This window comes from Canis aureus, chromosome 22, assembly GCF_053574225.1.
Source record: "Canis aureus isolate CA01 chromosome 22, VMU_Caureus_v.1.0, whole genome shotgun sequence".
NCBI classification, from domain to species: domain Eukaryota; kingdom Metazoa; phylum Chordata; class Mammalia; order Carnivora; family Canidae; genus Canis; species Canis aureus.
The window spans coordinates 39,268,609-39,280,947 of record NC_135632.1 but is presented as its reverse complement, the minus strand read 5'-3'; the positions used below and the strand labels follow the sequence as shown (position 1 = coordinate 39,280,947).

At 44.0% G+C, this 12,339-nt stretch overlaps 1 long non-coding RNA gene across 1 annotated transcript; it reads right to left on the bottom strand.

Annotated features, from left to right (window-relative positions):
• Positions 1 to 3,124: 3,124 nt before the first annotated feature.
• On the bottom strand, positions 3,125 to 8,359 carry LOC144294027 (uncharacterized). The gene is made up of 3 exons (XR_013361421.1): positions 8,073 to 8,359; positions 6,187 to 7,451; positions 3,125 to 3,921 (listed from the first exon to the last, which is right to left on the bottom strand). It is a non-coding gene; the product is annotated as an uncharacterized LOC144294027 (long non-coding RNA).
• Positions 8,360 to 12,339: the final 3,980 nt, after the last annotated feature.

Here is a 12,339-nt window from a genome sequence, read left to right as displayed (position 1 = left end):
CACCCTGAGCTGAAGGCAAATGCTCAACTCCTGGGCCACCCAAGCATCCCAAGAGCCAGTGTATCTTTAATGGCTTTCCTGTCACTTGCCAATTCTCTTCTTTGTAATGGAGAATGGGCATCAGTTTCTAGACCTTCAGTGGGCCACGTGATAACATCATTTTGTTTTCATGGTTACCTTCTATTTATGGCAAGTGGCACTGCTTCTATCTTTATGAAAATTAAGTTTCCTTTAAAAATAGACTTAAATAAAAAAGAGGTAATTGAAAATGAGAGGTTAAGTAAAGACATGTAGATATAACAACAATTTTAAAGACTTTCTGAGAATAATTGAAGCTTGGGAAACTCCAGTGTAGGATAAAGAACATTCTTCCTCTGCCTTCAGGTCCCCAGTATCCCATCCCAAGCTCAAACTTGCCCTTGGAGATTCCCATAAAGGACTGCTCTGGGAATCAATAGGCAAGCTGTGTAGAAAGAATTAATGCTATTTCTATTTAAAATCTTTGATTTTATTTAAATAGCTCTGATTGTAATACTTAAAAGTTTAACCCAGGAATGGGTCTTAGGAGGAGCAGAATCAGAGGTAGATGGACTGAAAGGCCAAATCACACATTTATTTGTTGTAGTGACCCTCACCATGCCTGCCTCCCGGCACATAAGTGGAGAGATTAGGGATGTGAGTGACCTGACCCTTCAGAGGTGGCCAAAGTAGAGGGCATGTGTTTCTCTGTACACCTAAAATTAGAACTTTCAAAGTCTTAAGCTTGGAGTTTCAACATTCAACTGTCGAGTCGAACCACGAGTGGCCAGAGGTGGTCAATTTCCCGATAGCCAGTTCTTAGAGTTTCTGCTTGGATGACCCGCCGGAGTTGATAATGCATATTTAGTCCTGCACCTTTTCATCCCTGCTTATGACATTTAAGGTGCAAAAACTTTCCCTACTGGCTACATTCTTCATCTTATTACACCCATCATTGATTTCATTGGCTGGCATTTAACAGAGAAAGCTTGTAAAACGAAGCTGTTATGCTTGCGGTTTTAGAGGCTGGCACAAGAGACAGTTCTAGGGAAAGAAGTGTGTGTGAAAGGACAGGAGGCATTTCTACTAACAATATATATGCACGCTTCTAGGAAAAAACAAATCTCCGCTAGCACAAAGCATCTCTGAGTGCGTTTTGCAACAGCAAACCCCTGATCCCATCCCTCTGGCTTGCAGTGGGTGGTATGAAATGGTTTCATTGCCTGGGAGAAGGGGGTTGGGGACAAGTTCTTGGGCCTATCTCCATGGGCCAGCATAGATGTGGTCTAATTTCATCCCATTCTTCACAGCTTCTGGGAAGTCAGGTCAATTATGGTGCCAACTTCTGCCCATACCTTCATGATCAGCTTGGACGATCCAATACGGAAATCCCAAGTGCTGGGTAGAAGTTAATACTGGTATTAATGATGGTAACAGCATTAGCTACCTTTCCCAGGCATGATGCGGACAACTTTAGCTAAGTCACCTTTAGCTCTTATAGCTCTTTTGCAAGGCAGGTGTTACCCTCACTTCAGAGGGGAGCTGGTCATTTGCCCATCAGCCCTAATATCCCCTCCAATCCTTCCTTCTCTTGCTTTGCTTTGTATTTCAGGGAACAACGCTTCCTGGGGCCTCCTTGCCAACTTCCCAGGGGGTGTAAGCTGATAGGAGCTACTGGTGTGAACTTGGGTGTGAGAAGTAAGAATCCAGCATCTCTTGCTCAGCAGTCTCCTTGGTGGCTCTGTTGGATTCCTCCAAGTGCGTGGCTCTCATTAGTTACACCACTTCCTTCCCTAGTCTCCACTTGCAGGATGGTAGTAACTTCCTGCTGTTGTTAATCTCTGAATGGCCTGACTATGACCTTTGGTCTCCTGAGCCCCTATGACTTTGGACAGCTGATTTAATTTCTCCCCATTTGAATGCCCAAAGAGTAAATGTTTGAGGCTTTGTGGGCCAAGAGGTAAAAACTGAACTACTTACATGTAGCTATTTATATCATAAGAGCAGAAATAAATTTCCATAAATTATTAACTTGTAGGCCATACAAAAGCAGGTGCAGGCTAGATTTGGCCAGCAGGCCATAGGTTGTTGACCCCTGCAGGCAGGTGAAGAGATTGAAACTTATTTTAAGCGATGTGGGAAACCATTGAACCATTATTAGGAAGAGGGGGGATTGGAGAACTCTTTTGAGAAAAACGCTCTGCCTGCTTTGTTGAGAGTAACAGTAGGGGAGCAAGAAAGAATGAAAGGAGACCAATTAAAAAGCCACTGCAACAATCCAGGCCAGAGCGGAGGGTGACTTGCACAGGGGTGGTGGCCATGGGGGTGGAGCACAGCAGATAGACCCGAGTCATATTCTCAGTCTTGGGGGCTGAGTGACTGACCTGAAATACAAATCTGATCATGTTGCTGGGAAAAGGCATCTCAAAGTCCTGGATTGTCCACAGTTCAATTGGTGAAACTCCAAGGACTCCTAACCATGGATTCTAACCCCCTAAATGGGGACATTGAAAGAAAACAGGCTCAGGACAGGGAGACAGCGGGTGGTATGGGCTGTGTTTCTGTGTGGCCGCAGGGAGGCGGGGTGAGCAGCCATTAGTTTGGATTGATTTGGAGATGACAGGAGTTACCGTCAGTGTGTGATGCTTTCCCTGTCATTTTATTCCAGATTTCAGGTCCCGTAAGGCCAGGGTCTATGGGATGTGTGCCTAGCACAGTTAAATTAAAAGATAAATGCGTGCTTTCTTTTAGCACACACAGTTGCTGCAGAGGGTCATTGTCATTTTCAATTCCCATTTGCAGCAGAAGTTCTAAGGCCCATGGAGAGAATTCAGGGATCTATAAATTTGGGTGGGAAAAATATTATTTATTTTCGCTAACATCTAAGCAAAACTTAGCACGATGATAAATGTATGTCAGAAACCAATGGTAGAATGAACAGTTCCACTAGATATTACAGATATTTTCATACCATACAGCTATTGCTGTGGATATATTGAAATATTCATTACTTCCATAACCCTAAACTATTGCGTCTACTACTAGATCTTACTTAATGTTTAATAAAGATGCACAACTATTACTATGTCACCAATTTTTTTTTTTAATATTTTGGTAGCCGTGTTTCAATACCATCGGCTTTTCTGTAATCCTGCATATTTACTTTATGTCCTTAGAAACGTTATTTGGAGAAGGGGTTTATAGGCTTCGCCAGACTTCCAAAGCCCAACGCAGGGCCCCTTCCTCCCCTAGTCATGGCTTCTGCTTAGGCGATGTTAGTGGACGCTGTGGGTCCTGGTTGGGTGATCGGTGTAACCCAGAGTTCCTGAAGCCTTTCTTTCCTCACACACCTTGTGCTTTGACGGGAGCCGCCTGTGCTCCCAGGCTTCTCCCGCACAGAAGCACTTAGCTAATTGTGCTGAACTCAGGGCCAGACCTCATGGGAGAGAAGCGGCCTGTCTGGACCCCTTTGGCAATCCATTATTTCCCAAAGCAGAAAGATTGATAGCTTCTGCACATCTCGGTCCGGCTAATAATTCTGCAGATGCTGCTTTAATTCCAAAGCACACAGTCACCCCAGCCTTTCTTTTCAACCTGCCTCTCAGATGGCAGAGAGGGAAGTGGCTCCCAGAAATGGAGCACATGCACTATATGGGGGTGATTTTAACAGCAGCGTTTCTTTCTCCTGTCCATTTCCATGGCTCAGCCGCTTCCGGCCACCGGTTTGGATTCCCCTCCATCCTTTGTTGACCTCTCTCAGCTTTGCTTTTCAGCTCACACAGTCTCCTTCTCTGCATGTTTGGGAATTACCTTTTCTCTGCTCAGAAGCCTCTTGAAATTTCTTGTCCTCCTTAGAACCTCTCCAGTATTTGGTGGGACTTGAGAAAAGGGAGGCTTCTGGGTCTGAGGGATGGAGTGAGGTAGGAAAAGAAGCGTTGATTATTTCTCCCCTCGAGCAGTTGCTCAGAGATCCTCTGGGAAGACTTTTTTTTTTTTTTTTTTTTAATCAAGTTTCCCTATAACATCGCCTTGAGCTCATCCCTGAGGATACAATGCATTCCAAGCCCACCCTGAAAGCTCACAAGTTTAAATAACAAGTTTCTGGCAGGCTACTCTGTGATTCAAAGTGTTGGGCTTTCTTTCTCACTGTGGTTTCTGAGAGCTCATTGAGTCTCTATTCTGCTCCTCCAGTATCCCCACAGGGCGCTGCCTTCCCGGGACTGGCCAGAGAGACCATTACCAAGACGTGGCCCTACTGGGAGCTTTTCTGTGAGGTCTTTCTGAAGCTTAGGGATGCTGGGACACTAGTGTAGCGGATGAGCAAATGGGGACCCAGGGAGAGGGAGGTTAGATGCTGTACCCCAGAGGCCAGTGAAGGATAGGCAAAGGAATCCGATCTGGAAACAACCTCAAAACTTTTTGCTTTTGTCTCCAGTCAAGTCCTTTGCGCATTTAAACAATCAGCTAGTCTTTTCATTTTTGAGTTGTAGGAGTTCTTTATATATTCTGCATGCTAACCTCTCGCTAGACCTATGATTTGCAAATATTTGCTCACATTTTGTAGCTTGCCTCTTCACCCTGTTGATTCTCTGAGGACAATAACAGATTTGGTCTAAGTTCCCTTCCCTAAGAGTCATTGAGCTCTTGTTCAAAATACATATTCCTGGGACTCCTAGGTGGCTCAGTGGTTGAGCATCTGCCTTTGGCTCAGGTTGTGATCCCAGGGTCCTGGGATCGAGTGCTGCGCTGGGATCCTTCAGGGAACCTGCTTCTCCCTCTGCCTCTCTCTGTGTCTCACATGAATAAATAAATAAAATCTTTTAAAATAATAAACCAAAATACATATTCCCAAGTCCTTCCCCTGGGAGTTCCAATTCAGGGAATAGAGGTCAGGACCCATGAATCTATATTTTTAATAAGAACCTCAAGTGATACTCAAAGAAGTTTAGAACACTCTAGATTCTATTAGAATAGCTGCTCAACTGTAGCTGTACAATGGAATCACTTGCGGAGCTTTAAAAAATACTACTGCCTGGTCCTACTCCCAGAGTTTCTGAATTAATCAAGAATGATTAATTCTCAATAAATAGAGACCTTGGGACTGGAATTTTAAAACGCCTCCAGGGACACTAACAACCAGCCCAGGTTGAGCAGCACCACTCTGTTGGCCCCTCCAGGCCAGGGACTCTGCCCCTGGCATAGTGCCCAGCTCAGTTTGGATTTGTTCTGCTCCAAGCCTCGCTTTCTTATTTTGTAAGTGATTCTTACATTTCTTGTACTTGAAAATGGTTCTTCTCTGATGAGGCCTAGAGCTTCAGAGATAAGACTGACATTTGTAGCCAAAAAGTCTCCATGTTGTGGTGGGGAATTTGAAAAAAAAAAAAAAAAAGTGGACTGTATGTTTACTTCATAGGTGACCCAGTGGAGGTCTGCTTTTTTGGGGTAGGATCTGAATGCTTGCTTATGCAGAAGTTATAGGAACCATCGGCTGAAACAGTTTGCTGCCACAATTGCATGCAAAGAATAAACCTCTTCAGGCTCCCTGGAGTCCCGTATCAGGCTCCCCTTAGGGAGCTTGCTTCTCCCTCTGCCTATGTCTCTGCCTCTCTCTCTCTCTCTCTGTCTCTCATGAATAAATATATTTTTAAAATTCTTTTAAAAAATGAGCCTCTTATCCCTGGACCACTAGACAGTTGTCCTAATACAACTACTTGCAATTACCTTGAACACTGGGAAACAGTCCATTCATGACAAAAAAAATTCTTCTCACAAATCATCAAATAACTGTTTTTAAACTATTTCTACACTATACGTATGGATGTGGGTATGTCACTTTGTGGGTCTAGACACCAAGATAGGCCGAGAAGAGCTAACTGGGGAATTTATTAATTAGCTTCCATCAATCCCTCAAACAAACAATTATTTCTTCTTAAAGAGAGTCTGATAAAAGACAAGAATGTGAGAGCAAGATTCCTGATCTGATTCTTTTGCCTATTCTTCATGGGCCTCTTGGGCATGACTTCTAACCTCTCGGGGTCTCAGTGTGCTTATCTGTAAAATGGAGTTAATAGTACAGGCTGCCAGAGGATCAGATGAGGTAAGGCTTAAAGGTATTTGTTAACTTGGATGCCAATAAATGTTGGGCCCTTAATAAGTGGTGATTATTACTGTTGCTCGTGCTCTTTGGAGCTGTTGTGTTGATCAGTGAGCATTGATTTCACAAATCTTATCTTCTCCATCAGAGGGGCAAACTCTTTGCCTTCACAATGCCTGCTAAAGCCTAGAGGAGCACACAGCCTTGAGGAAGTGAAGTATGTCTGTAACAATGTTCTATTGGTAAGTGTTTGCTAAATGACTCCCAAACACTACCAGTCTTCCATCCGGTGAACGGAATGGAAGCTACGGCACTCTATTTCCATTAGTTCTTTCAGATGGCTAGAGCCTTCTGGTCTTTCACCAGCCAATTCCAAATCAAATGCAAAGAGGAAGTGCCATCACCATTTGCTCATAACTAGAAACTCATGCGTGCTGGAGTGTTGACAGTCTACTCCTAAGTCAAATGTAAACCATGTTTCTTTCCACTTGTGAACTCAAAAACATTCATCTTGATTCCTGAAGGTGGTAGGAATTATTTGTTAGAGTGTGAATAAGTTTGGGATCGTAGCATGGGACCCTGTGCCTCTGAGGCTGAAGACAGTTACTCTTGGGAGTGGGGTGCAGGACAGAAAGTAGTAATTTGGGGGGAGATGCGTGAGAACCTCCCACAGTCGTGTATGCAGAAGTAATATTGATGTAGGAGACAGTATGATAAAAGAGATAGTAGGACACCTTTATTGAGTACCACTGCATATTAACACCATGCTAGTGGATTACATCTCAGTTTCTCAATTGGTTCTATGGTGATCCTGCTGCAGGGGCTCATTTCCATCTTTACAGAGGCCAAGAGATGTAAAGGAACTTGATCAAGATCCTACAAGATCCTTCAAGATCAAGAACTTGAGTGATTTGTCCTATTCCAAAGCCCACGTGTATTCTCCTCTGCATCTCTGACTCCGAGGAAACCAACATGGTGACACGGAGTACAGATGTATACTGGAAAACTATCAAAGGGAGAAGAAGAATGCAAACATTGTTGTTTGATATATAAAATGGTGCGATCAAGAGTCATTTATGTCCCATTTATGCCTAATTAGCACTAGCACAATAATGATTATGATTAAATATCTGACAGCTGAAGTTGGCTGCACGTTTTATTTGATCAGCACAGAAAGCACAGCACATCCAGGCTCCGTCTCCATCATTTCTTGTCCATGCAGCACAGTCATTTGTTTATAACTTCAATAAATTCCAAGTGACATTGGTCAGCAGTTTCAGTCCAGAACCTGTAGCCCAGACTTACAACGTGGCAGAGGCATGCACATCCAGCCTTTGCACTGTCAACAGAGGAAGAACCCATTAATTTGCTAATTATTCCTCCCTGCTGTGTGCAGGTATCATTAGGAAAAACAAATACACTGAGACTCAAGTGATTCAAAGTTCCTGCTTTTGTTATTGAATTTGCTTAGACGGGTTTTTAAATTCTGTGATTATGATGAGTGTCTAGGTCCATGGTGATTGAGCAAATTAATTTATTTTTCTTGGCGAGAGAAGAGAGAGATGGCTTAAATTCACAAAGGATCAGGGTAGGGAGGGATGCAGCTGTGATGAAGCTAGAGGCAGTGCATTAGGCTTCCAAAAGCCTCGTTCTGCTACTGTGTGCTGTGTAACTCCCACCTACATGTTTTTTTTTCTCTTCCCTAGTATGAGGATAATAATCATATTTACTGTATATGGGATGTCTTAGACCCCAAAAGCAAATGCTGAGACATTTGGAGCGCCAGTAGTCTGCTTTGGAGGTGATCTAAGGTAGCAGAGTGGAGTTGCTGGTGGAAAGCATGTTACAGCTGTGGGCAAGCAGGAGTTAATGCCACGACGACTCTGTATTCATTTACTACTGTGTAACTCGTTACTCCAAAATAAAATGGCTTAAAACAACGAATATTTCTTCTACTTACAGTTCCTCTAGATTAGGGGCTTATATGGGTGGTTCTCTCTCAGGATCTCCTATAAGAGGATAGTCAAGATTTTGATTGGCACTGCATTCGTCTGAGCACTTGAGTGAGGCTGAGGATCCATTTCCAAGGTGGCCTGACCACGTGGCTGGCAAGTTGGTGATGGTCATTGGCAGGAGGTCTCAGGTTCTCACTGGGTGATTGTTTCTACAGGCTGCTCACATGTTCTCATGGCAAACTGTTGACTTTCCCCAGAAGCAGTGATTCGGACGGGGAACAGCATGTCTATGACCTAGGCTTAGAAGTCACAAAGCAACCCTCCCCATCACATGCTGGTCATCAGAAGTGAGACACTTGGTGTAGCCTGTGTCCAAGGGGAGGGGAATTAGGTTCCCCCTTTTGAAGGGATAAATTTCAAAGAATTTGTTGACATATTATAGAACTATGACATACCATGTGTGACATTTACAGGGTACACTTTAAAATGTTCCTCCCCGTCCGGAGAGTAAAAGAAGCTGGGTTATTTCTCTTCCAATTCCCACTGCTACTGGTTGAAGATTCTGGGGCAAGGGTGCCCTGGAGGCAAGAAGGGGTGAGGGTATGGGAGGGAGGTAATCCTTTCATTCTGCATAGTGTTTAAGAGATGCTCCCTGAGGTACCAGAGGTGCAAGTTCAAGCTGTACTACCCCAAACTGATGCCTTGTTTACAAGCAGAGCCCTGAGTGCCCATCCAGCTGTAGGCCATGTCAGGGATTTGAGCTCAGCTTAAGCCAGCTCTTTTTTTAAGATTTTATTTATTCATGAGAGACACAGAGAGAGGCAGAGACACAGGCAGAGAATAAGCAGGCTCCATGCAGGGAGCCCGACGTGGGACTCGATCCTGGGACTCCAGAATTATGCTCTGGGCCGAAGGCGGCGCTAAACCGCTGAGCCACCCAGGCTGCCCTAAGCCAGCGCTTAATTCACTATTTCCATTTACCATGACCGGAAGCACCTGCCTTTTCTTGCCTTCATCTTCTTCAGCTGAAAAGGAGTCTGAGGCCCTTGTTCTGTTTCCCACATTCCTTTTGCTTGGCCCAGCAAACGATTTCCATGTAAATGGGAGGTATTTGTAAACATGTGCACACACACTTGCATTCACAAAGACAAATTGCACCCCTCTTGCTTTGCTATTTCTGGCACTAACCTTCATTTATAATGCCATATTTGTGTAATTACAGTGCTGCAGTACTGGATCATGATTTCAATATACAGTCAAAATCGCCATCAGAAGAAACAGGGAAGAAGATGAAAAACAAATGCAAAGCAATTAAAAAGTTTCTCGTTGCCTCCTGCGCTCAGGTCCTGAGATGTTCTCAGAGACATAGACAGAGGGAGAAGCAGGCTCCTCGCAGGGAGCCTGATGTGGGACTGGGTCCCCAGTCCCTCTGGAGGTACCTGAGGTACCTTTGGATGTACCTGTGAGTATGTGCATGTGCGTGTGCACCTGTTTACAGTTTTGCTGCTATTAGAAGTCTGGTCCAGGAACTACAGTGTGAATACCCACTGGAGTGGCTGACTACTTGGAGATTATAATTCCTTCTGCTTGATTAGATTCTTCTGTTTAATTATCTCTGGTCCTACTGGTCAGGGGATCTTGGCCACAGAGTGTATTTGTTATGATAAATGTATACCTTCTCACCCCTTCCTCTGCTATTTTTTTTTTTTTTTTTTTTTGCGGAAATTCCCCAGTAATATTTTTAGGTTGCTTTTCTTTTTTTTTTCTTTTTTTTAAGATTTTATTTATTTATTCATGAGAGACACAGAGAGGCAGAGACATAGAGGGAGAAGCAGGCTCCTCGCAGGGAGCCTGATGTGGGACTCGATCCCCAAACCTGGATCATGCCCTGAGCTGAAGGCAGTCGCTCAACCACTGAGCCACCCAGGCGTCCTGAAGTTGATTTTCTATGCTTGAAGAATACTCTTCCACTTCCAGAGTTTACCTGTCTCTCTATCCTTGCTTTCCCAGTCCCTCTTCCTCCCATTATCCTTTTGCAACATTCTCTGCCCTGTCACTGGCTGAGATGCCTGCAAATTCAATAGCATCCTATTTTCTCAGCTAGGCAACCTGCCAGCCAGAAGCTCAGGGGTCTGAGTGGCTTTGTGTTGGGGACACTTCCTCTCTTTGCTGCATGCTTGCAAAAATATTGAAATACTAAGTGAATCCTTTTCCAGTGCCTGAAAAACCGAATTCTTTTCTTCTTCCATTTCTGGCTTGGGGTGTAGTGAAGGCACAATCTACTTTGCCAAATCTTAAAACCTTAAAGCAATTTATGCATCGAATTTTGAGGTGGGCCTTTGTCTTTCAGAAAGTTCCCTGGGGCTATCTCACATAAAATCCCACTCTGAATAACAGATTTGGAAACGTCGGCAAAAATATTCCTTTGGCACATTACAATTTGCCAGATTGGGAAGGAGGACTTCAGGAGAAAAGGAAGGAGTATCTTAAATGATTATTATTAATTACTTTTTGGCTGGGGCCAGGCAGTATTCACTCACTCATGACTTTGGATCAAAAGCTTCTAATGGCTGCTACAATCGAGCCTTTTAATCACCTCCCTTCTTCACTCTTGTTCTGTCCCTGGCTGTTGTGCTCCTTTGTGAGTTGTAGGTGAGAAGCGAAGTGGGCAGAAGGGGAGGTGGTGCCAGAATGTAAAGGGAGAAGTCCAATTCCTTCTGATTTCTTCATTCAAGTGCCACAGGAGAAGCCGAAGAGCACCTCAATAGATGTACACCCCACACCCAGTACTTCTGGGTTGACAGGGAAGGAGAGTCGGAGATATCGTTAGCCGCCTACATTCTATTAGCTTTGAAATTTCATTCTAGTAATTCTATAGCCCTTGAACTCTCTTTAAGGGTCACTGGAGGGAGATCTTTGTTTAAGAGACAGGACCAGGCAGGGAGTACGCCATGTGTGCCTTTTAGTCTGTGTTTTTCGTGGCTGATTGCAAAGCTAGAGAACAGGTCAGCTTCAGGAAATTCATTCAATTGCTTAATTGAAGTGATAACCTCTTTTAACATAATTTTTACAAATTAAAGAGGGAGTCCTTTATGTAGATTTCTTTTTACCGACTTGGGATAAGGAGACCTGTTTTCACTAGGAATTTTTTCCCTTCTGAGTGCACTTCCTGCTGTACCTTCTTTGGCTTCTGAAATCCTACCCTCATTTAACTGCTGGCTGAGGTCTCCTGTCTACCGTTTTCCCCATCACTGATGGCATTTTCTCTCATCTGTGGCAACTGCACATACTCTAATAAATTAATTTCACAGGCTTGCTGTGTTAGGGGTTGTGGTGGAACCCAGCGAAGTGTAGCAAATTATTTTTATCTCCTGCTCCCTGTTAAGCAGCGGTTGTTATTCTATTATCTATGTTTTGAATCTAGCTGTTTGATCCTCAAAGCCTAAAAGTAGCTCCTGTGCAGTTTTATGGTATTAGGAATGCCGGTTGCAGCTCTAAATTCCTCTGGCTGAGCCACATCCACCTGCCACATCCCGAAAAATACATTTGGCTGTATTTCCCCCTGGCATCCCTATGTACTGTGGCCTGTAGAGATATTACTTCCAAATACATTTCACTCTCCCTTCCTCACAAACCCACCAACCGAATCGACAATCTGAATGGTTGGCAGAGATAACATTGCCACTTCTCACACACTGTGTAGACCTTGTTTCTTATTTAGCTAGTGATAAAGTCAGCATCCTGGGAGGTTTGCAAAAGCCAATCTCTCTCTCTGTCTTTTTTTTTTTTCCCTAGTACTACAACTGGATTCCATAAGAGAGAAGAACACCATAGTGGGAAAGCTTGAGTTCTCAGATATCATTTCTGTCTGGCTAATTTGAGGTGACACAGGATGGCCTTGGTCATTATGCCTACAAGTGACAGGATGGTTAATGTATCTTTTGTAAATCTCAATCTGGATTGGGAAAAACAAGAAAATTGGAAAGATGTGTTTCCATCAGCTCTGATGGCAAAACTCTAACCATTCTGCCTCAGCCAGTTTAGGCTAAGAAGGGAGGCCATGGGAGGAAAAGAGGAGGGGAAGAAGGTAAGCAAAGGGAGCAGCTGCATTTGATCATACCTGGGGCAAGGATGGGGGGGGCGGGGGGAGGTCCTATGAAGCAATCAGTTGTCTTGTATATGCTTCATTCTCCTTTTGCTGTTGATTTGCTTCCTCCTAATTCTGGCTCATGACTCCTCATGGCCTCTGAAGCGATCTCGTCACCTTCCTTG